Genomic DNA, 26,702 nt, shown 5'->3' with positions numbered 1-26,702 from the left:
CCTTTCTTTTTTTTAGAGACCAGGTCTCACTCTGTTGCCCAGCCTGGAGTGCAGTGGTGTGATCATACCTCCCTGCAGCCTCAAGAAGTCCCAGGCTCAAGGGATCCTCCTTCCTCAGCCTCCTGAATAGCTAGAACTACAGACATACACCACCACAGCTGGCTAATTTTTCATTCTTTTTATTTTTTGTAGAGAAGAGGTTTTGCTATGTTGGCCAGGATGGCTTCCTACCTTGGGATCAAAAGATCCTTCCCTATCAGCCTCCCAAAGTGCTGGGATTACAGGTGTGAGCCACCATACCCAGTGACAGGAACTTTTTAATGGAATTGTCTAAAAACAGATTTCCCACTTAGAATGGGGTATGCCCCATCGATGGAGGCAGTAGAACTGTCACCACAGCAATCTTCTGGTTCTCTATTCCAGTTCTCCTTGTGTTATAGGTATTACAATGATTATTTTAATACTATCTGCTGTTTCATGGACATAAGGCCTTCCTTCACTTCTGAGAATAGATTTTTAGACACTCTCTCTGGATCAGCACTTCTGGAGTCCCCTAGCCATAATATGATTTCTCTCCATATTAGCAGAAACTAACCGAGCCCCTTTTACCTAACAGAAGGAGAATCAGAGTTAGTCTCAGGTTCCAACATCGAATATACCGCAGGTCCATTTGCCCTCTTCTTCATAGCAGAATACATGAATATTATCATAATAAATGCCCTAACTACTACAATTTTTCTAGGAACATTACACACTATATATTCACCAGAACTCTATACTACATATTTCATTACCAAGAGCCTCCTCTTAACTTCCCTATTTTTATGAATTCAAACAGCATATCCCCGTTTCGGCTACAATCAACTCATATACCTCCTATGAAAAACCTTTCTACCACTTACACTAGCATTCTGTATATGACATATCTCAATACCCATCCTAATCTCCAGCATCCCACCTCAAATGTAAGAAATATGGCTGACAAAATAATTACTTTGATAGAGTAAACAATAGGATTTCAACCTCTTATTTCTAGAACTATAGGAATTGAACCCACCCCTGAGAATCCAAAATTCCCCATGCTACCTATCACACCACGTCCTAAGATAAGGTCAGCTAAATCAGCTATCAGGCCCATACCCCGAAAATGTTGGTTACACCTTTCCCGTCCTAATTAACCCATTAGCTCAACTTATTATTTACCTTACTATTTTTACAGGTACTCTTATCACAATGCTAGGCTCACACTGATTTTTCATCTGAACAGGCTTAGAAATAAATATATTAGCCCTCATCCCAATCTTAATTAAAAAAATAAACCCCCGCTCTACAGAAACAGACACTAAATATTTCCTTATACAGGCAACCACATCTATAGTCCTCATAATAAGTATTCTCTCCAATAACCTGTTTCAGACAGTGAACAATAATAAATACTATTAATCAATTTTCATCCTTAATAATAATAACAGCCTTAGTAATAAAACTAAGGATAGCCCCTTTTCACTTCTGAGCTCCAGAAGTAACTCAAGGAACTTTCCTAACATCCGGTATCCTCCTCCTCACATGACAATCTAGCTTCTATTTCGGTTATACGTCAAATTTTTCCATCAGTAAACACGAACATCCTCCTATCTCTCTCAATCCTACCTATTACGGTGGGCAGTGGAGGAGGACTTAACCCAACACAACGACGTAAAATTCTAGACTACTCCCCAATTACTCATATAGGTTGAATAAGAGCAGTACTAATATATAACCCAAACATTACCATTTTTAACCTATTTACTTCATCTTAACCACCACTGTATTCCTAGCACTCAGCCTGAATTCAAGCACCACAACCCTATCACTATCCCACGCCTGAAACAAATTAACACGGTTAGTATCTATAATTCTATCAATTATCCCTAGGAGGTTTACCTCCATTCATAGGATTCCTGCCTAAATGAATCACCATTCAAGAGTTTACAAAAAATAAGTCTTATTATCCCAATCATTATAGCTATCATAACTCTACTCAATCTGTATATTTACATATGCTTAGTTTACTCCACTTCAGTGACAATATTCCCCACATCCAATAATATAAAAATAAAATGATAGTTTGAAAATACAAAACCCGTATAACTTCTCCCCCCACTTACCATCTTCTCTACCCTCCTCCTACCAATCTCCCCAGTAACGCTACCTATAATCTAGAAATTTAGGTTAAGTAAGTCCAAGAGCCTTCAAAGCTCTTAAAAAGTGAATTATACTTAGTTTCTGCAAAAAACCTAAAGACTGCAAAACTGTATTCTGCATCAGTTGAATGCAAATCAATCACTTTAATTAAGCTAAGCCATGGCTAGACTGGTGGGACTTAAACCCACGAAAATTTGGTTAACACCTAAACACCCTATCAACTGGCTTCAATCTACTTCTCCCGCCTCTGGGGGAAAAAGGCAGAGAAGCCCCAGCAGGATTGAAGGTGCTCCTTTGAATTTGCAATGCAACATGAAAATCACCTCGGGGCTGCTAAAAAGAGGCCTTGACCTCTGTCTTTAGATTTACTGTCTAATGCTTACTCAGCCTTTTTACCTTTTCTCACTTCACTTATGTTCACCAACTGTGGATTGTTCTCATCCAACCATAAAGATATCGGGACATTACACCTGCTATTTGGTGCATGAGCAGGGATAGTGGCTACAGCCTTAAGCCTCCTTATTCACCAACCAGGCACTCTACTAGGAGATGATCAAATTTACAATGTCATCGTTACCGGTCATGCATTTTTCATAATTTTCTTTATAGTAATACCAATTATAATTGGAGGTTTCAGCAACTGGTTAATCCCTCCGATAATTGGCGCCCCCAACATAGCATTTTCCCGGATAAATAATATGAGTTTCTGACCCCTCTCACCCTCTTTCCTACTATTACTTGCATCCACTGTAGTAAAGGCTGGCGCTGGAACCGGCTGAACAGTCTACCCTCTGCTTAGCAGGAAACCTAACACATGCAGGAGCCTCTGTAGATTTACCCATCTTCTCACTCCATTTGGCAGGTGTCTCTTCTATTTTAGGTGCCATTAACTTTATCACCACAATTATTAACATAAATCCTCCAGCTATGTCCCAATGTCACACACCCCTTTTCGTCTGATTAGTCCTAATTACAGCAGTTCTCCTACTCCGTTCTCTGCCAGTCCTAGCCGCCGACACTATAATACTGTTAACTGACCGCAATCTTAATATTACTTTTTTCGACCCAGCTGGTGGAGGCAAATCCTATTGTATATCAGCACTTACTCTGATTCTCTGGTCACCCCAAAGTCTATATCCTCATCCTACCGGGCTTCAGGATAATTTCCCATATCACAACATACTATTCTGGAAAAAAAGAGCCATTTGGGTACATGGGCATAGTGTAAGCCATAATATCAATTGGCTTCTTAGGGATTATTGTATGGGCTCGCCACATATTGACAGTAGGAACAGATGTAGATACATGAGCATACTTCACCTCTGCTACTATAATTATTGCTATTCCTACTGGTGTCAAAGTCTAGCTGATCAGCTACACTACATGGCAGTAACATCAAATGATCTCCCACAATACTCTAAGCCCTGGGATTTATTTTCCTTTTTACAGTAGGAGGTCTAACCGGCATTGTACTAGCCAATTCAACACTAGATATTGTTTTACATGACACATATTATGTTGTAGCCCATTTCCTTATGTCTTATCAATAGGAGCCGTATTTGCTATTATAGGAGGCTTTGTCCACTGATTCCCCCTATTTTCAGGTTATACACTTAATCAAATCTGTGTTAAAATTGACTTTGCCATCATATTTAGAGGTGTCAGTTTAACTTTCTCCCCCGCAGCATTTCCTCGGCCTATCCGGTATGCCTCGATGTTACTCCAATTATCCCAATGCATACACCACATGAAATATTATTTCATCCAGAGGCTCATTTATTTCCCTAACAGCAGTAATGCTAATAATTTTCATGATCTGAGAAGCCTTTGCTTCAAAACGAAAAGTTCTAACAATTGCACAACCATCTACCAACTTAGAATGACTGTATGGCTGTCCAACACCCTCTCACACATTCGAAGAACCAACCTACATGAGGACCTAAGTGAAAAAGGAAGGAATCGAACCTCCACAGACTGTTTCAAGCCAATCCCATAACCTCTGTAAGTTTCTCGATATTAGCAAAATTATTTCATAACTTTGTCAAAGTTAAGTTATAGGTTAAGCCCTATATATCTTAATGGCCCATCCAGTTCAATTAGGTCTTCAAGACGCTTCATCCCCTTTTACAGAAGAACTGCTTACCTTCCATGACCACACTCTTATAATTATTTTCCTAATTAGTTCCCTGGTTCTATACATTATTTCTCTAACACAACAAAACTAATTCATACTAGCACCACAGATGCCCAAGAATTAGAGACTGTCTGAACTATCTTGCCTGCCATCAGCTTAATCTTAATTGCCCTCCCATCCCTACGTAGCCTGTATATAACAGATGAAATCAATAACCCTTCTCTCACTGTTAAAACAATTGGACATCAATGGTATTGAAGCTACGAGTACACAGATTATGAAGAATTAAGCTTCAATTCTTATGCTTCCAACAGCCGACTTAAAATGAGGAGAACTTCGACTCCTTGAAGTCAATAACCAAACAATCTTCCCAAGAGAAATTCCCATCCGTATGTTAATCGCACCCGAAGATCTCCTGCACTAATGAACTATTCCCTCACTAGGGTTAAAAACAGATGCAATCCCTGGACGCTTAAACCAATTTGCCTTACCTGCTACATGATCAGGCATCTACTACGGACAATACAATGCTCAGAAATTTGTGGATTTAACCACAGTTTTATACCTATTGTTCTAGAATTAGTCCCATTAAAAACTTTCAAAACTTGGTCTATATCTGCACTATAATATCACTGTAAAGCTACCCCAGTGTTAACCTTTTCAGTTAAAGACTGAAAGAAATCACACCTCTCTACAGTGAATGCCTCGACTAGATACTTCCACACGACCTATTATTACTATATCAACAATCATAACTTTATTCTCCATTATTCAATTAAAACTATCAAAGTTCATTTACCACACACCCCCTACACCAAAAATAAGTAAAACACAAAAACGTTAACAACCCTTGAGAACTAAAATGAACTAAAATCTGCTCACCTCATTTACTGCCCCAACAATCCTAGGTTTACCCTCAGCAGCACTAATCATCTTCTTTCCCACCACACTACTTCCAACCTCCAACTACCTAATCAATAACCAACTGATTTCTATTCAACAATGACTAGTTCAACTTGTTCTAAAACAAATAATAATCACACATACTATTAAAGGATGAACCTGATCCCTTATACTAATATCCCTAATTCTCTTTATTGCCTTAGCCAATCTCCTTGGGTTTCCACCCCACTCATTTACACCAACTACCCGATTATCAATAAATCTCGGTATAGCAATCCCCTTATGAGCAGGCACGGTAATCACAGGCTTCTACTTGAAAACTAAAAACTCCTTAGCTCACTTCCTACTACCAGGCACACACATTCCACTTACCCCTATACTAGTAATCATCAAAACCATTAGTCCACTTATTCAACCAATGGCACTAGCTGTACGTTTAACAGCCAACATTACAGCCGGTCACTTACTCATACACTTAACTGGAGGAACCACACTGGTATTATCAACTATTAACCTTCCCACAGCTTCAATCACCCTTATTATTCTAATTCTATTGATCACTCTCAAATTCACTGTGGCCCATATCCAAGCTTGTGTCTTTATGCTATTAGTAAGCCTTTATTTATATGACAACACATAACGACCCACCAAACACACCCCTATCGTTTAGTCAAACCCAGCCCTTGGCTGTTAACAGGGGCTCTCTCAGCTCTCCTAATAACATCTGGCCTAGCTATTATGATTTCACTTTAACTCTATTACTCTTTTAACCTTAGGCCTACTAAACAATACACTGACTATATATCAATGGTGACATGACATTATCTGAGAAAGTACATTTCAAAGCCACCATACAACAACTGTCCAAAAAGTCCTCCGATATGGAATAGTTCTATTTAATATCTCAGAAGTAATTTTTTGTTTTTCTTTTGCTGGGTTCTTCTGGGCATTCTACCATTCTAGTCTAGCCCCAACTCCAGAACCAGGAGGACACTGACCCCCAACAGGCATTTCTCCCTCGACCCTCTGGAAGTACCTCCCCCCCCCGCCGAATACATCTGTATTACTTGCATCAGGGGTTTCAATTACTTGAGCCCATCACAGCCTAATAGAAAATAATCAAAAACAAATAATTCAAGCACTACTTATCACAATTACCTTCGGTATTTACTTCACCCTCCTACAAGTCTCAGAATACTTCGAGGCTCCCTTTGCTATTTCTGATGGAATTTATGGCTCAATATTCTTCACACCTACAGGCTTTCACAGACTTCACATCATTATTGGATCAACATTCCTCACTATCTGTCTCCCCTGCCAATTAAAATAACACTTTACATCTAGCCATCACTTCGGCTTTGAAGCCGTGGCCTGATATTGACACTTTGTAGACGTAGTATGACTATTCTTCTATATTTCTATTTACTGATGAGGATCTTATTCTTTTAGTATAAACTGTGCCATTGACTTCCAATCAGTTTCGACAACATCTGAAAAAGAGTAATTAACCTGCCCTAGCAGTCAACGCCCTATTAGCCCTATCACTAATAGTTATTACATTTTGGCTCCCACAACTTAATATTTATATAAAAAAAATCCAGCCCCTATGAATGCGGATTTGACCCACTACCCTCCACCCACATTCCCTTCTCCATAAAATTTTTTCTAGTAGCCATCACATTCCTCCTATTTGACTTAGAAATTGTCCTCCTACTACCCTTGCCATGAGCCCTTCAAACAAGCAACCTGACACTAATAATCAGCACAGCCCTTATACTAGTTATCATTTTAGTCCTAGGGTTAACTTATGAATGAACTCCAAAAGGATTAGATTGAACTGAATTGGTAGATAGTTTAAGTCAAAATACATGATTTTGACTCATTAGATTATGATAGAACATATTTACCAAATGCCCTCTATTTGTATCAATATCATATTAGCATATACCACATCACTTCTGGGGATATTAATCTTCGATCCCACCTGATATCATCCCCACTATGCCTAGAAGGAATAATATTATCATTATTCATCATAAATACCCTTATAACTTTAAATATACATTTCACCCTAGCATTCATAATACCCATTACCCTCCTAGTATTTGCTGCCTGCGAAGCCACAGCGGGCCCTGCCATACTAGTTTCAATTTCCAACATCTATGACCTAGACTATATACATAACCTAAATTGACTTCAATGCTAAAAATTATTATTATTCCAATAATTATACTGCTTCCAATAAAATGACTCTCTAAAAACTCTATAATCTGAAGCAATATGACTATTCACAGCCTAATCATCAGCTTCATTGCCCTATTATTTTTTAATCAATTCAATGACAATCTATTCAACTTCTCATTAACTTTCTCTTCTGATCTGCTGACATCACCCCTTCTAATCTTAACAGCCTGACTACCACCTCTTATAATTACAGCAAGCCAGTACCACCTCTCCAGTGAGTCACCCCCATGGAAAAAGCTCTATTATTTCCATATTGATTTCCCTATAATTTTCTTTAATTATGGAATTCACAGCCACAGAGCTAATTATATTTTGTATTCTCTTTGAAGCTACATTTATCCCTACCTTAATTATTATCACCCCCTGAGGTAACCAACCAGAACGCCTCAATGCAAGCTCATATTTCTTATTTTATACACTAGTGGGATCTCTTCCCCCTGCTTATTATACTTATTTATACTCAAAATACCTTCGCTTCACTGAACACGATAATAATATTTACCACCCAAGAACTGTTAATTTCCTGATCCAATAACCTTATATGATTAGCATGTATTATGGGTTTTACAGTAAAAATACCCCTACATGGACTTCACCTATGAATTCCTAAAGCCCACGTACAAGCCCCTATTGCAGGCTCAATAGTACTTGCAGCGGTTCTCCTAAAACCAGGCGGCTATGGCATAATACGGCTTACCCTTATCCTCAGCCCCCTGACAGAATATACACCTTACCCCTTCCTCCTGTTATCCTTATGAGGGATAGTTATGATAAGCTCTATTTGTCTATGACAAACTGATCTAAAATCACTTATTGCATATTCCTCTGTAAGTCATACAGCACTTGTTATTATGGCTATCCTCATTCAAACTCCCTGAAGCTTTACCGGTGCAATCACCCTCATAATTGCCCACAGACTTACTTCATCCTTACTATTCTGCCTAGCAAATTCAAACTATGAGTGAATCCACAGCCGAATCATATTACTCTTTTGAGGTCTTCAAACACTACTCCCACTAACAGCCTTTTGATGACTTATAGCAAACCTTACTAACCTTGGCTTACCCCCTACCATTAATCTAATAGAACTCTTTGTAAGGGTAGCTTCATTGTCCTGATCAAACATCATCAATAAGCTTATAGGACGAATATATTAATCACAGCCCTTTATTCCCTATATGTGCTTATCACAACACAAGGAACACTTACAGATTACATTAACAGTATTAAACCTTCCTCCACACGAGAAAATATGCTAATACTTGTACACCTTGCACCTATTCTCCTATTATCACTAAACCCTAAAATTATTATAGGTTTTATACCCTGTGAATATAGTTTAATCAAAACATTAGATTGTGGGTCTAGTAACAGAAGTCTGCAATTTCTTATTTACTGAGAAAGTATGCAAGAACTGCTAACTCATGCCCCCGTGCCCAACAACATGGCTTTCTCAAGTTTTAGAGGATAAGAGATATCCATTGGTCTCAGGAACCAAAAATATTGGTGCAACTCCAAATACAAGTAATAATCATGTATTTTTCCATTACTGTAAACTTAATCTCCTTAACCTTACAATCATTACTACCTTAATCAACTCTCACAAGAACTCGTATCCATATTAGGTAAAAATATCTACCGCATGCACCTTCACCATTAGCTTCATTCCCACAATGTTTGTGTATATAGACCAAGAAGCCATCATCTCAAACTGATATTGAATAACAATCCAAAGCTTAATCTCTCACTAAGCTTCAAACTAGACTACTTCTCCATAAAATTTATCCCAGTAGCACTATTTGTCACCTGATCTATTAGAGAATTCTCAATATGGTATATAAAATCAGATCTCAACATTAATCAATTTTTCAAATATTTATTTTCCTCACTACAATATTAATTCTAGTTACCGCCAACAACCTTTTTCAACTTCTTGTCAGATGAGGAGGCATAGGAATTATGTCTTTTTTTACTGATTGGCTGATGACATGGCCGAGCAGATGTTAATACAGCAGCCCTCCAAGCGATTCTATATAACCGCATTGGTGATATTGGCTTCATTTTAGCTATAGCATGATTCCTCTCATCCTGCAATACATAAGAACCTCAACAAGCATTTATCCTAAATCCTTCCCCCGATCTTCTTCCATTAATTGGCCTTCTCTTAGCAGCAGCGGGAAAGTCAGCTCAATTTGGCCTCCACCCGACTTCCTTCCACCATGGAAGGCCCAATCCCAGTCGCAGCCGTACTCCACTCTAGCACTATAATTGTAGCAGGAGTTTTCCTGCTTATCCACTTCCACCTTTTAATAGAAAATAGTATATTAATCCAAATCCTTACACTGTGTTTAGGGGCTATTGCCACCTTATTTACAGCAATTTGTGCTCTAACACAAAATGTTATCAACAAAATCATAGCATTATCCACCTCAAGTCAACTAGGCCTTATAATAGTCACAACTGGCATTAATCAAGCACACCTAGCATTCCTACATATCTGCACCCACGCCTTTTTTAAAGCTATATTATTTATATGTTCAGGATCCATCACCCATAACCTCAACGATGAACAAGATATCCGAAAAATAGGAGGACTATTTAAGACTTTACCCCTTACTTCCTCCTCTCTTATTATTGGCAGCCTAGCACTTACGGCTATGCCTTTCCTCACAGGCTTTTATTCTAAAGATCTCATTATCACAACTGCAAACACATCATATACCAAAGCCTCAGCCCTCTCTAGTACTCTTATTGCCACCTCCCTAACAAGGATCTATAGTATCCAAATTATTTTCTTTGCTCTAATAGGACAACCTCGCTTCCCAACCCTAATCAGCATTGATGAAAATAACCCTTCCCTAATAAACCCAATTAAATGCTTTATAGTCGGCCGTATCTTCCTTGGGTTTCTCATCACCAATAGCATTATCCCTAACTTCATCCCCCCAAACAACCAAAACTTACAGCCTTGGGTGTAACCATCCTAGGACTCTTACTGGCAATGGAACTTAGTTTTATAACTAATAATCTTAAGATAACATATCCATTACAAACATTCAACTTCTCCAATATATTAGGATTCTACTCAATCACAATTCATCGTACAACTCCTCACTCAAACCTATCTACAAGCCAAAACCTGGCATCACTTCTGCTAGATCTAACTTGACTAGAAAAGTCCATACCAAAGACAATTTCACAGACCCAAATCACAGCCTCCATTACCATAACTACTCAAAAAGGCCTAATTAAATGTTATTTCTTCTTTTTTTATTCCACCCTTTTTAACTTTACTCTTAATTGTCTACTCTATTACCCCCAGGTAATTTCAACTGCAACATAAATACAAACAAACAATGTTCAACTAGCAACCACCACCAGTCAACACCCATAATTATATAAAGCACCAGCACCCACGGAATCCTCACAAATCAACCTTGGCCCCTCACCCTCAAAAATTATTCAACTTCCCACACTAATAAAATTAACTATGATTACCACCCCATCATACTCACCATTCATCAAAGTAACACCACCTCTATTGGTATCCCCAGTAATAAAGTTCCTAAAACCTCAATACTTGATCCTCATGCCTCAGGGTATTCCTCAATAGCCATCACTGCAGTATATCCAAAAACAACCATCATCCTCCCCAAATAAATAAAAAAGACTATTAATCCCATAAAAGCCCCACCATAATTCAACACAACACAACCTACAGCACCACTAAGAATTAACCCTAAACCCCCATAAATAGGAGAAGGTTTAGAAGAAAAACCTACAAATCCCGTAACAAAAGAACACTTAATAAGAATAAAGCATATGTCATTATTCCCACATGGGTTATAGCCATGACTAATGATATGAAAAACCATCACTGTACTTCAACTATAAGAACACTAATGACCATTATATGTAAAACAAACCCACTAATACAAATCATTAATTACTCATTCACTGATCTCCCCACACCATCTAATATCTCTATATGATGAAACTTTGGCTCACTTCTTGGTACCTGCTTAATCCTCCAGATCATCACAGGGTTCTTTCTGGCCATACACTACACACCAGATACCTCATTTGCTTTCTCTTCAGTCGCCCATATTAACCGAGATGTGGACTACAGCTGAAGAGTCCGCTATTTTCACACTAACGGCTCTTCAGCACTCTTCATCTGACTCTTCCTACACGTCAGCAGAGGCTTATATTATGGGTCATTCATATATTTAGAAATCTGACATAGTGGCATTATCCTTCTACTCACAACCACAGCAACAGCATTTATAGGCTATGTTCTTCCATGAGGCCAATGAATCCATTGTTCTTCCATGAGGCGCTGCAGTAATCACAAACCTACCATCAGCCATCCCATATATTGGAACTGACCCTGTCCAATGAATCTAAGGTGGATTTTCAGTTGACAAAGCCACTCTTACACGATTCTTCACCTTCCACTTCATCTTACCTTTCATCATCATAGCGCTAACACTTCTCCACCTTTTATTCCTACATGAAACAGGGTCTAATAACCCTTCAGGAATTTCATCACATTCTGACAAAATCACCTTCCACCCTTACTACACAACCAAAGATATTCTAGGTTTAATTTTTCTCCTCCTCCTTTTAATAATTCTAGTACTGTTTTCGCCTGACCTCCTGGGTGACCCAGATCATTACACCTTAGTCAACCCCCTAAATACCCTGCCCCACACTAAACCACAGTGATACTTTTTATTTGCATATGCAATCTTATAATCCATCCCCAATAAACTAGGAGGCGTACTGGCCCTTCTATTATCCATTCTCATTCTAGCAGTTATTCCTGCACTCCACACATCCAAACAACAAAGCATCATATTCCACCCATTAAGTCAGTACCTGTTCTGAATCTTAGTCACCGACCTATTCACACTCACATGAATCAGAGGACAGCCAGTTGAACAGCCTTTTATTACCATCGGACAGATAGCATCTATGATACATTTCTCTATTATTCTTGCCCTCATACCACTCACCGCCCTAATCGAAAATAAACTACTTAAATGAAACTGCCCTTGTAGTATAATCCAATACATCAGTCTTGTAAAGTAGAAATGGAGAGTCCCCTCCCCAGGGCAACTCAGAGAAAAAGCATTCCCACTTCACCATCAACACCCAAAGCCGAGATTCTAATTAAACTATTCTCTGTATTCTTTTTGGCACGCATTTTAACTACTATGTAAGTGCTGACCATCAACACTAATACATTAATACTTTTATGTACTTTGTGCATTATTGCTAGTCTCCATGAATATACAGCACTATCAATGCCTGATTGTACACAGTATAGTCTCAGATTATATGACATTACAAGCTTGCTCCACATGAATATAAGCATTAGCAATTTCTTAACTATCGTACATAATACTACACTTACATATAGAACTAGTTCCACATGGATATCGACCAGTACTCAAAATCCCTAATATTACATAGTACATTCATTGGTTCATTGGACATAGCACATTTCAGTCAAAACCACCCTCCCAACATGGATATCTCCTACCAAATTTTGGTCTCTTAATCTACCAACCTCCGAGAAATCATCATCCGGCTCGGGTGTGTTACCCTCCTCGCTCCAGGCCCATAATACTTGGGGGTGACTATACTGAAACTATACCTGGCATCTGGTTCTTACCTCGGGGCCATAAAACTAAGATTGCCCACATGTTCCCCTTAAATAAGACATCTCGATGGACTAGTGACTATCACCCTATTAACCAGTCAAGGGAGAACTGTCACGCATTTGGTATTTTTAACTTTTGGGGATGCTATCACTCACCATCACAGAAGGCCTGGTCCCCTGTCCATCGGCTGTAGTAGTACTTGGATTTGATTTCCACCAAACCAATTGTAGAAGTCACACCTACTCCTCAGGTGATCCACCCGACTCGGCCTCCAAAAGTGCTGGCATTACAGGCATGAGCCACCGTGTCTGGCGCTCTTTTTAAATTTAAAAAAAGATTTTTTTGGCCAGGCACAGTGGTCACACCTGTAATCCCAACACTTAGGAAGGCTGAGGTGGAAGGACTGCTTGAGCCCAGGAGTTTAAGACCAGCCTGGGTAACATAGGGAAACCACTTCTTCCTTAAAAATACAAAAAAATTAGCCAGGCATGTTGGTGCATGCCTGCAGCCCCAGCAGCCCCTGCAGCCCCAGCTACTTGGGAGGCTGAAGTGGGAGGATTGCTTGAGCCAGGAGTTCGGGGCTGCAGTGAGCTACGATCTTGAGGCAGGGTAAGCAGTCAAGAAAGTGACCGTGTCCTTTGGATGCACCAACCACGGCACTGAGACATGCGACCTGTGAACAAGCAAGTACAGCTACTGCCCATGTGCACCAAGAGGACGACCCAGAATGTGCTTAGAGTAACACCTCTTCCCAGCTACTTAAAGGGAGTTTCCCTTGTAATAATCAGCGCTGTCTCATCCTTTTGAGCAGCCTGCCCTGAATTCTCTCTCTCAGGGTGAACCGTGTATTTTGCACTTCACTATTTTTTTTGAGACGGGGTGTCGCTCTGTCACCCAGACTGGAGTGCAGTGTTGCAATCTCAGCTCACTGCAACCTCCACCTCCCGGGTTCAAGCAATTCTCCCATCTCAACCTCCTGAGTAGCCAGTATTACAGGCACATGCCACCACACCCAGCTAATGTTGGCCAGGCTGGTCTGAACTCCTGAGCTCAAGTGATCCACCTGCCTCGGCCTCTGAATGTGCTGGGATTACAGGCATGAGCCACTGTGCCCTGGCTATTCTGCACTTAACTTCCAAAATACTTTTCCTTTGCAATTGCTCTATGCTGCATTGTCTTTGCCTTGTGATTCTTGTTTAAATTCTTATTTATTTTTCATTTAATTTAATTAATTTATTTATTTTGAGACACAGTCTCACTATGTTACCCAGGCGGGTCTTGAACTTTTGAGCTCAAGTGATCTGCCAACCTTGGCCTCCCAAGGTGCTGGGATGACAGGCATTAGCTACAACACCCAGCCTAAATTCTTTTAAACTTAGTACAGTGGTCCCACAACAGCTGTCAATAATCTCGCCACTGCACTCCAGTCTGGGCGACAGTGCAAGGCCTCATTTCAGAAAAAGATATTTTTAAAAAGTAAAAAAACTTAATTTTTTTTTTTTCTTAAAGACAGGGTATCCCAGCCGGGAACGGTGGGTCACGCCTGTAATCCTTACACTTTGTGAGGCTGAGGTGGGTGGATCGCCTGAGGTCAGGAGTTCAAGACCAGCCAGGCCAACATGGTGAAATCCCATCTCTACTAAAAACATACAAAAATTAGCTGGGCGTGGTGGTGGGTGCCTGTTATCCCAGCTACTCGGGAGGCTGAGGCAGGAGAATCACTTGAACCGATGAGGCAGAGGTTGCAGTGAGCTGAGATCACACCACTGCCCTCTAGCCTGGTCAACAGAACGAGACTCTATCACAAAACAAAACAAAACAAAACAAAACAAGACAGGGTCTCCCTCTGTTGCCGAGACCGAAGTGCAGTGGTGCCGTCATAGCTCACTGCACCCTTGACCTCCCAGGCTCAAGTGATTCTCCTGCCTCAGCAGCTGGGACTACCGGCACATATCACCATGCCTGGCAAATTTTTTAATTTTTTGTGGTGATGGTCTCACTATATTACCCAGGCTGGTCTTGAACTTCTGGCCTCAAGTGATCCTCCTACCAGGGCCTCCTTGCAAAGAGCTGGGTCGACAGGAGTGAGCCACCATGCCCGGCCCCCTGAAGCGGCCTGTTCCTTGAGCATGATGTGTAGCAGGGGGAGCTGGAGTGAGAGCAGCACCGTGGGGAAGGGAAAGGACAGCCACCCTGAGCTGTGTGACCTTAGGCCAGACCGCTCTTCTCCAAGCCAGGTCAACCACATGGGTGATTTCAGGAGCCGGTGCCCGCTCAGACAAGCTGGATTTTAGCTTCCTAGGGGGATGGGAACCTGTGAGGGTTTAGAGATGCTGGCAGCACCTTTTTCCTGGGAGAACTTTCCAAACAGGGAACAAACAGAGTCACCCTGGCCCCACTGAGGGAGGGTCCTACCAGAAACCCTCACCACTGTCATGCTCCATGCCGGTGGTGATGGTGATGTCATCGATGTAGGTGGTGGGTGTTGTGTACAGAAGCACAGACCGCTGCAGTCCTGCATAGTTGAAGAAGTCAAAATCTGTGTTCCGGACAAAGTAACCCTTGAGATACCTAGGGTGGGAGGACTATGGTTCGCTGGGTCCTTGCCCTGGGTCCCTTACCTCAGTTCACAGGCCTCCCCCGCCTCCCCAGATCCAGGGCCTCCACTCTGCGAAGGCCACCCTGACCCTAGCAAGAAGACTACAAGGTTGGGCAGGAAGGTGCGTGCGTGCGTGCGGTGGAGGCAGGATGGTACCCACATAAAGTGTCGGTCATATCATGATTGGTCCCTGGTGGCAGGGTGGAGGGAGTGAGTGTGTTGTTGGTGGCGACAGTGATGCGGAGGTGGGAGGGCAGAGGCCCCACCAGGACCAGGCTGCTGATGTCGACCTGGAAGGGGAGACAGCCCCTCTCACCCTCCAGCGCTTCGATCCCATTCACCCACTGCAGACACAAGAGATATGGGGAAGGGGCGGCAGGTCAGGGCATGAGAAGGGGTCCTGCTACCAGGCACTCCCTCACATAACCTGCAGCACGGGGCTCAGGGGCCTGCCAGCCAGACGGGAAGAATGACATCCCAATGGGGTAGAGCAGGCCACCTATCCCCCTACACAGGGCACAGCCCCCAGGACAAGGCAGGGCACCCCATTGTCCCACCCCAGAAGATAGGCTGTGGGTGGCAGTTGGGGGTCCCATGCTGTTCAGCAGCCATGCCCACCCACCTACCCTGCCTCCTCCTGGCCACACTGACCACGACAGCATAGGAGTGAGCACTGCCAATCCTCAGCACCACTCTTGTGTGCAGGTCCTGGGTCCGTCGCTCTGGCAGGGTCACTTCCCATTCGTACCACATCTGGCCAACAAAATGCCACAGCCACCAGTCCTGGCCAATGTCGTTGAAGGTGGAAGGAACCGGCATGTTCAGGGTGGGGCCCGACTGTGGAGAGAAGGGCCGGGCTCAGCTCCTAGGACCCCAAAGGGATCTGGGACCAGTGTGCTGCACAGCTGTGTCCCCAGGCCTAGCGCAAGCCCTGACACATAGCGGGGACTCTTGACAGAACGGACAGATTACTCGCTGATGACAGGTCAACTGCCAGAGCGGTTTGTGCACCTGGGCCAGTGGGGCCAGGAGTTCCTCCTCAGAGTGGATGGGGCCCAATATCTCCCGAGACAGGAGCGAGCCCAGGGCCACATCCCAGCCCGAGGCAAGAAGGTTCAGACCCATAACTAAGAGACAGATGACCCACTGCCTGGCACAGGGAGGAAGGCTGGTTGGGGGGGATGGGGGAGCTTTGCTTAGGACACTGTGAGTGGGGCACACACAGGCACCCAGTCCTCTTCTCTCTTCCTCCTGTACTGAATGCCGCAAAGTCAGAAAAAGAGGATGTAGATCAGGCAAAAGCGGCTCAGATCTCACCTGGTCCCACTTCTCTGCTAACCACATCCAAGTCAGGAGGGGAACAGGGGTGGCGTCCCTGGCCTGTCACGTTCTGTCCTCTATCTGAACTTGAAAACCAAGGGAACTTCCTGCCTAGGCAGAGCTGACCTCATGACGTCTAAACTGTCCCCTCCTCCCCATCCCTGGGCCCAGCTCTGTGCAGCGCCTGCTGCTCTGGCCAGATGAGTGTCTGGGTGGGTCATGTCTATAATCAGCACTTTGGGAGGTCAACGTGGGAGGATGGCTTGAGACCAGGAGTTCGAGACCAGCCTGGGCAACATAGTGAGACCCTATATCTTAAAAAAAGTAAGTTGTTTTTTGTTGTTGTTGTTGTTTGAGATGGAGTCTCACTCTGTCACCCACGTTGGAGTGCAGTGGCGTGATCTTGGCTCACTGCAACCTCTGCCTTCTGGGTTCAAGCAATTCTCCTGCCTCAGCCTCCCAAGTCGCTGGGATTACACGCATGCACCACCACATCCAAGTAGTTTTTATATTTTTAGCAGAGACAGGGTTTCACCATGTTGACCAGACTGGTCTCGAACTCCTGACCTCAGGTGATTTGCCCATCTCGGCCATCCAAAGTGCTGGGATTACAGGCGTTCGCCACCGAGCCTGGTCAAAATTTTTTTTTTAATTAGCCAGGCGTGGTGGCCCCAGCTAACTTGCAAAGCTGGGGTGGGAGGATCGCTTGAGGTCAGAAATTAGGATTGCAACACTGCGCTCCCGCCTGGGCGACAGGGCCAAACTCAGTCTCAAACAATTTTAAAAATTAAAAATAAACATAAAAAATAGGACACTGCTAGGGCTCAGCCTTCGCCTCGGGAGGGGGCTCGGCAGGAGTGCTTCCTCCTTCTCCTGCATCCTCTGCCTCGGCCCTTCTGGTTCCCCCTGGTCCCCCTGTCCTCCAACCCCGCGTCCCCAAGCCCGCTGACCTTTAACCTCCTCCCAGTTGGGCTCCCAGTCTCAAGGCGCTCAGGTGAAGGAGCCTGAGGGGGTGCCCGTGCTCCCCTACTCCCACTCCCGCCGCCGGGCTTCCGTGCGCCTGCCGGCCCTGCCCCGAGCACGCACCTCTTGCAGCGGACGACGGTAACACTGCTTCTAGAAGCCCAGGCGCCGGTTGTCGGAGCAGTGGGCGCTGAAGCTTCAGAGGCCGTCCAGCTTCTTGAGCTCCCGCGACGGGCTCTCTCGGGGGTACAGCATCCTGCCCTGCAGCCAGCGCGCAGCCCCTTAATAGCGCCGGAGCGCCGCCAGGGCAACGACCAGAGCACGCTTCCCGCTCCTCTGCTCGGCCGCCGTCAGCGGGGCTAAGCGCACCGCGGGAGGAGCCTTGCAGGTGGGTCGCGTGACGCACATGTCACGTGCTGCGCCTGAGGCCGTCCGCGCCATCTTTGTTGAGGGCGAGTGCCAGACCTTGAGGGGCTGGGCGGGGCGGGGCCGGGCGCTGCCCAGTGGAGCCAATGGCTGGGAACCCCGGGGAAACGGGACCCACACCCTCTGCCCCAGCCAAGAAGGGCGACTTCTGCTCTCCTCCTCGGCCCAGGCTGGACGATCCAGGGCCGCAGGCCAGGAGAGGACCCCTGAGATTGGTGGGATTCCCGTTTCTTCAAGGAGCACCTCCACTCACTTTCTCCAGCAGGAATCTTCCATCGCTGTGGCTCATGCCTGTAATCCCAGCACTTTGGGAACCCGAGGGAAGGGGATCACTTGAGGCCAGGATTTGGAGACCCGCCTGGCCAACATGTCGAAGCACCGTCTGTATTAAAAATACCAAAAAAAAAGAAAAATTAGCCGGGCGTGATGATGGGCGCCTGTAATCCCAGCTACTAGGGAGGTTGAGGCTGGAGAATCGCTTGAAGCCGGGAGGCGAAGCTTGCAGTGAGCCAAGATCGTGCCACTGCACTCCGGCCTGGGCGACAGAGTGAGACTCTGTCTCAAAAAAAAAAAAAAAAAAAAAATTGCAGGGAGAGGGTGCCCTGCGGGACCCCACTTTACACCAGTAGGGAAGGCACCATGTGGAAGAGGTAGAAGAAGAGATCTGGAGACAGCAAAGGTTTATTGACGGGACTTTCATACAGGAAAGGTGCAGTGGATGTGGCTGGACATGAAAACCATTACTATTTGTAAAAAGCATGCAGCTTACATAACATTTTCACCTAGCATCCTCCACCTGTTGCCGGTGGTAGGTATCCGAGTTCCTGGTGATGAATCTGTACACATCTGCAACAACTTCAATTCTTGCCTCCTCAGAAGAAAGAATTCGACTGAGGGTCATAAGGCATAAAGCCAGAAGGAGGCAAGTTGCAGAACAGGAGTAAAAGTTTATTAAAAAGCAGGCCTGGCACAGTGGCTCAAGCCTGTACATTTAAATGTTAAATCTGCATCCCAAAATGAACACTGGTCTTATATTACATTCATATTTATTTGTTCAATGCACATTTGTCAGGACCTCCTTCGTGATTATTCACAGCTCCTCCTGTAACCTGTTAAATACGTTTAACCATTCTGCTGTCAGATCACCATAGAGGCTGCGGGGTACAATTGATAGTGCAGAATTTAATTATTAATCCATTTAATAATTAAGATTGAATGCTGGATGGGCATGATGTTTCACGCCTGTAATCCCACCACTTTGAGAGGCTGAGGCAGGTGGATCACCTGAGGCCAGGCATTCGAGACCAGTCCGGCCAACCTGGTGAAACCCCATCTCTACTAAACATTAAAAAAAATTTAGCCAGGCGTGGTGGTGCACACCTCTAATCCCAGCTATTCGAGAGGCTGGGGTACGAGAATTGCTTGAACCCAGGAGGCAGAGGTTGCAGTGAGCCGAGATCACAGCCGTACACTACTGCCTGGGCCACAGAATGAGACTCTGTCTCAAAAAAAAAAAAAAAGATCGACTGCTGTGTGTACTTCCAGGATAACTCTGGAAACATCTTCAGCCCTACAAGACATGCACAAGCAAACCAGTCCAGTGCTATGTCTGATCCTACAATGTCTTTAAATCAATGGCTCTCCTCATGATTTGTATCAGGCCTCCTGGTGGGAAAAGTTGCTCATGATTACAGGGATAGGATTATTCTTCTGCTGTGGACTGTATTGCTGTTACACACTCCCCATGATGCTCCAGCGGATCTCTTCTCTAAGTCCAGGGACTCTCGAGTACTTTCAACTCCAGGTGGATAGGTTCATTCCGCGGCCCCCTGACTGTGCCCCTATTCAATAGGAAGTAGCCAGAATGAATCAGTTGCCTGTTTTCCAGAGACAGAATGAAATTGACAGTGGGGAGTTTGTAACCAGAGACCTCAGTTATTTAAATCACCCTCTTTGTTTTTCTTCCTTCCCTCCTCTCTGAATGCTTTACTCCTAACCTCTCTAGATACTCCCCTCTGGCAATGCCTGCTTATCCAGTTATGCGCTTAAAAAGTCCAGGCCAGGTGCAGTGGCTAATGGTGACCACGTGACAGTGAGGTGTCCTCACCCCACACTTCCAGAAGCTCTTTATTAACATCCCTGCTCAGCAATCATTCAACAAGACTTCCTTGCATATGTTTCAGCAAAAGTATTCCCACTCGCCTCATTTTCTCTATTTTTAAAATTTTTATTGATTTATTTTTTGAGACGGAGGTTTGCTCATTGCCCGGGCTGGAGTGTAATAATGCAATCTCGGCTCACTGCAACCTCTGCCTCCTGGGTTCAAGCAATTCTCCTGCCTTGGCCTCCTGAGTAGCTGGGATCACAGGTGTGCACAACCACAACCAGCTAATTTTGTATTTTCAGTAGAGACGGGGTTTCTCCATGTTGGCCAGGCTGGTCTTGAACTCCTGACCTCAGGTGATCCACCTGTCTCAGCCTCTCAAAGTTCTGGGATTACAGGCATGAGCAACCACACCTGGCTAGCCTCATTTTTCTCTTTAACTGGGGGGAGTCTTCCTTTTCTGCTGACTCATTGACATGCATATCTCGCTGTGGCCCGGTTTCCTCCTCCATTCAGCCTAGTTAATCTACTTCCAAGGGCTGGGAGCAGCCCAGTGTAGACTTATCCCCCAGGACAGAGCCCTCCACCACTGCTCCATGGGCAACATGGGGTGAAAGAGATAGTTTTAGGGTAACACAATGTACTTTTGTTTTGTTTTTTTGAGAGGGAGTCTCACTCTGTCGCCCGGGCTGGAGTGTGGTGGTGTGATCTTGGCTCACTGCAACCTCTGCCTCCCAAATTCAAGCGATTCTCCCACCTCAGTCTCCCGAGTAGCTGGGACTACAGGCACACACCACCACGCCTGGCTAATTTTTGTATTTTTAGTAGAGATGGGATTTCACCATGTTGGCCAGGCTGATCTCAAACCCCTGACCTCAGGTGATCCTCCCACCTCAGCCTCCCAAAGTGCTAGGATTACAGATGTGAGCCACTGCACCCGGCAAGTCCCAAATAAGAACCACAGCCTGGCAGATACCCTGATGTTAGCCTGGTCAGACCGTCAGAGGAGAATCCAGCCACATCATGTTGGAAAACCTGTGAGATAAGACATGGTTGCTCTGTTAAACCCCTAAGTTTGTGGCAATTTGTTACACAGCAGTAGAAAAGTAATACACCATCTCTTTATTAAAAGGAAAAAAAACCCACGAAAGTTAAATTAAGAGATCCATAAATTTCAACACAAATGAGAGTGCATACTCCTTTGTGGAACTAAAGTTTTCACACCTGTGTATTGCTATGCAAACAAAACACACTTGTATTGAAAAACTACAGCCAACCCCTTCCAGGACATACACCTCCTACCTGGCCCCCGCGGGCATTTGAATTCATGACTCCGTTTTTAGAATTTCTGGAAACTGTCTAAGTTCTCCTCCTCACAGCCTCCCATCCCAGGAAGCTCAGGCCTCTTGGTTCTCAGGGAAGGTCCTGCTCACATTTTCCGGATGACATCATCCCCACGGGAGCCAAGTCTCTATTTGGAGATGTTTTCTTCCATTCTTTGTGTGTTTTGTTTTGTTTTGTTTTTTACCTTCTTAGACCCAGGAACCAGTCCAAGCAATGTGTGCTTCCCCAACATGTGAACACAAACAGCCGCTTCCCAAACTGAAGAGGCACATGCTACCTTAATTACGTGGTTGCTATTGAAACACTCGAGTGACAGACAAAACCTTTCATTTGGGGAGAAAATTAATTGTACACAAACAAGAGCACATTTCATCTGGAATTAAATTCTTCAACATTCTCTTGGCAGAGAACCCTCCGGCCGTTTCTCTCCTTTTCTTTTTGGCATTAAGTCTCACCCCTTTTATGAGAGATTTTCTTGGCAAACAGGGCCAGCCTTTGAGGTCCCAGGAGAGTTTTGCTGTCACTTCCCTTTATTGGTCATTCTGTCGCCTCCGTTGAAGCTTCACTGGCTCCCGCCCACCTTGAGCCACGGCCTCCCACCCCAGCCCTGTTCCTTCCTAACACAGTCCCCTCCCCTCAGCCTCTAAAGTGTAAAACTGTCCCAAGTCCATAATACCCTGCCCTCCCAAGGCCGGCAGCAGTCCGAGGTAAGCGAATGATTAAACATGATGAATAACAGAGCAGAAGATGTAGCGTGGGGAAAGAGCTCACTTTAGCTGCAACTCTGAGATTTGTTGCTGAGTGCCACAAATAATGAAATCATCAATCTTCCCCGAACTAAAAAAAGGAATCCACCACAGCAAGTTTGAAAAGGGCAGGGAGGAAAAGTCCTGCCTCCTCGTTGGAGCAGTTTAGGGCCTGGTTGCTCTATGATCTTGCTGCCCAGCTAATCCGTCCCAGACACCCTGGGAACTGCAGAAGGGACATCGCTGACCTGTCACCTGCCCAGATGCTCTGATCCTGAAACTCGCTGACTCACTTCTGGGAGGAGAGGACGGTCTTGGGTCTGTGAGATGTGTCACGGGCACACCAATGGGTGTCTTCTGGTTCACACATCATCACAATAGCACAGCCCTTGGCCTGGGCCAGAAAGGTGCATTTCAAAGCTGCCACAAAGGGACTTCTGGGGCAGGCTTCCTAAATGGGAGGGTGCCCAGGCCTTCGGAAATCTGCTCTTCTCCAGCCCTTCTTTCCTTTAGCTGCTCATTAGCCCTGGATCCTCCAGCAGCCGTGGCCTGGGGCCCTTTCCACACGTCTCACTGTCCTGGGTTGAACTGTATCCCTTTCAAAATTCCTTTCTTGGGATCCTAACCTCCAGTACCTCAGAATGTGACCTTCTTTGCCGAAGTAATCAAAGTAAAATGAGGGCCGGGCACAATGGCTCACACCTGTAATCCCAGCACTTTGGGAGGCCGAGGCAGGCGGATCACATTCAAGACCGGCCTGGCCAACATGGTGAAACTCCGTCTCTACTAAAAATACAAAAAATTAGCTGGGCGTGGTGGTGCACACCTGTAATCCCAGCTACTCGGGAGGCTGAGCCTGGAGAATTGCTTGAACCTGGGAGGCAGAGGTTGCAGTGAGCTGAAATCATGCCATTGCACTCCAGCCTGGGCAACAGAGTGAGACTTTGTCAAAAAAAAGAAAAATCAAACAAAAAAACATGTAAAATGAAGTGATTAGGGTGGGCCCTCATAGAACATGACCAGTGTCCTCATAAAAAAAAAAAAAAGAAAAAAAAGAAAGAAATTTGGGCACAGAAACACACATAGAGGAAAGATGCAAGGAGAAGATGGCCCATCTACAAGCCAAGAAGAGAGGCCTGGAATGCAACATTCCCTCACAGTCCTCAGAAGGAACCAACCCCACTGCCACCTTGATCTCAGACTCCTGGCCTCCAGAACTGCAGGACAATACATTTCTGCTGTCAAAGTGCCCAGTCCAGGGTACTGGGTTACAATGGCCCTTGCAGATTAGCACCCTCACCAACAGACATGTTTCATTTGGCCCTCTCTCTTTTGTGTTTGTTTTTGTTAAATGAGCCAACATTCAAGACTCAAATTATTTTACATAAGAATCTCTTTCTTTGAAACTGTAGACACTGGCCAACCCTACACGGTAGGAGCTGAGTGGAGGCCACCCCCTCCCAAGCCCTCCAGAGCTCCTGGTGCTGGCTGCTGTCTCCCTGGCATCAAGACCAGATGTCAGCTGTTATTTTCCTCAGGAGGGTTTAGTTCCAGATACCAGGAACCACACTAGCCATGTTAGGCAGAAAGGGATTGAATACCGGGGACTAGGATCCCCCCAAAATCATGAGAAGGGCAGGGGCACAAGCTACAGTCTGGGTCCTCAGAAGAGACACCCAGAATAGGACCCCAGAACAGATACGCTAGGGACATAAACAAACCACATAGCCAGGCACTCCAGAGAAATGGGCTGTGGGGTTCGGGAGCAGGGGGAGGAACTGCTGAGTTGAAGGGCACACCAGGGGTCAAGAAGCAGCTGCCTCCAAAATGCACCCCCACCCCACTGTTACACAGAGGAGACAAATATAGCCTCTGAGGATTGGCCCCTGGGCTGTCCCTTCCTTCCTTTCTTTCTTTCTTTCTTTCTTTCTTTCTTTCTTTCTTTCTTCCTTCCTTTTTCTTTCTTTCTTTCTCTTTCTTTCTTTCTTTCCTTCTTTCTTTCCTTCCTTCCTTCCTTCTTTCTTTCTCTTTCTCTTTTCTTTTCTTTCTTTCTTTCCTTTTTTTGGACAGAGTCTCACTCTGTTGCCCAGGCTGGAGTGCAGTGGTGTAATATCAGCTCACTGCAACCTCTGCCTCCCAGGTTCAAGCAATTTTCCTGCCTCAGCCTCCCCAGTAGCTGGGACTACAGGTGCCTGCCACCACATCCGGCTAGTTTTTGTATTTTTAGTAGAGTCAGGGTTTCACCATGTTGGCCAGGCTGGTCTCAAACTCCTGACCCCTGGTGATCTGCCCCCCTCAGCCTCCCAAAGTGCTGGGATTACAGGCTTGAGCCACTGCACCCAGCCCATTTCTTTCTTTACAGCAAACTGAGCCCTGTTACCTCAAAAGCCCACTGGTGCCAAACTCAAATTTTTACACACCTGATTATTTTTTAAATAACCCAAAGAGATTTTTAGCCATTTAGAGCCTGCCTGCTTTGCCTACCCTGCAAAACCTCACGTGACAGCTCTTACTCATGCGTTAAAGATAGAAAGCCTTGTCATTATAGGGCCCCCAAATGTTCTCTGCCCTTGGGAGCACCCTGACCCAGAGACTCCTTGGGCTACGCTGCTGAGCGACATCACTTCCTCACACAAGATCCTGCCCCCAGAGTTCCCTTGCCCTCCCTGGCTTCTGCTGCGAGGGACCTTCCCTGCTTACAAACCTGTCAAGGTACTGCCCAGTGAAGAGAGTGTGTGCTACTGCCACCTCATGGTCAGATTTTCCCCGTATCAGCTCCTAAATCCCTGGAACAAACCCACAAACTGAATGGCCATGCCTTGGAACCCTGATGCAAAAGACCCAACCCTTCCCACTGTGCCCCCGGCTGGCAGCACTCACTGAAGCGGGGGCCTCAACTCCTCCATGTCCAAGAGCCTGGGAAATGCAGGTTTCAGCTTTCCAGCCTTTGCAGCCCTGGAAGCGGACTAGGTGGAGGTGCCCACCCACAGCACTCATCACACACTGACCTCGGGCTGCAGCTTCTGCTTTCCTGATGCAGGCCCCCTTCATTCATGTATCGGGGTCCAAGGAAGCATCCTCATATCTGCCACATAGTGAGGGCTGGGAAACCAGGTGGGCTGGACTCTGATCCTCTAACTTTCTCTCCAGGGTCACCGACTATCCAGGATCGCCCGGAACTCTCCAGTTTTAGCACCAATAGTTCCATATCCCAGGAAACCCCTCAGTTCTGAGCCAATGAGGATGCGTGGTCCCCATGCTTCTCTCCCGGCAGAGCCACCCCTATTCTTCTGCAAATGATTCCAGTGAACAACAAGGGTTCTTTGCTAAAAGTGACTGCAAATAATCAGTCTACATCACCCTCCAGATAGAAAGGAGCATTAGTTATGATACAGGGTTTCCCAAAACAAGGTACACATATCTCCAAAGATGATTTGGGTCTTTCACAAATGAACGCTGCTTTTTTTTTTTTTTAGTGGAGATAGGGCCCCACTGCCCAGGCTGGTCTCAAACTCCTGGCCTCAAGTGATCCTCCTGCCTTGGCCTCCCAAAGTGCTAGAATTACAGGCATGAGCCACCATACCCAGCCTGTGCTGCTTATTCTAATAGTATAGGAGTACTTGGACATTAGACAAAAATAAAACTAGCATATGAAACATATGAATTTAAAAAATTAATATTAGAAGAGATTGTATAATGCAAATGATAAAAATTATGACAGCAGTTCGGGAATGTCTGAGATTTGAGAGCTCTGTTGCAGTAGGAAAATCCAAGCCTTGGAATTCAGCTCCTCATGTGTAGCATCATGAGGCCGCCATGGCCCTGTGGGTTCTTCTCCCTCAAATGCAAAGACCAGCCGTGTCGTGGATGCCAGGGTGGGGCCTGCACAGGCTGCCCCCCAGTTCCTGCTGCTGAGACTTCCTGGTGTGGCCCCGGACTTGTCGTCTCTAATCCTGGTCCCCAGCCCCTCCTGTGTCTGAGAACTTCACACAGAGCCAGCCATGAAGTCCCTGTTTGGATTGAGTTAGGTGTCTGCCACTTGCAGCCAAAGGGCCCTAATGGATAT

At 45.0% G+C, this 26,702-nt stretch overlaps 2 pseudogenes; one reads left to right on the top strand and one right to left on the bottom strand.

The window, feature by feature from the left end:
• The window catches only part of LOC129060707 (beta-glucuronidase-like), a 46,373-nt pseudogene extending 28,078 nt beyond the window's left edge, over positions 1–18,295 (bottom strand).
• On the top strand, positions 8,890–12,335 carry LOC134761700 (NADH-ubiquinone oxidoreductase chain 5-like; annotated as a pseudogene).
• Positions 18,296–26,702: the final 8,407 nt, after the last annotated feature.

This window comes from Pongo abelii, chromosome 6 (assembly GCF_028885655.2).
Source record: "Pongo abelii isolate AG06213 chromosome 6, NHGRI_mPonAbe1-v2.0_pri, whole genome shotgun sequence".
Classification (NCBI taxonomy): domain Eukaryota; kingdom Metazoa; phylum Chordata; class Mammalia; order Primates; family Hominidae; genus Pongo; species Pongo abelii.
The sequence above is the reverse complement of the archived record's forward strand: the minus strand, read 5'-3'. Positions and strand labels throughout refer to the sequence as shown.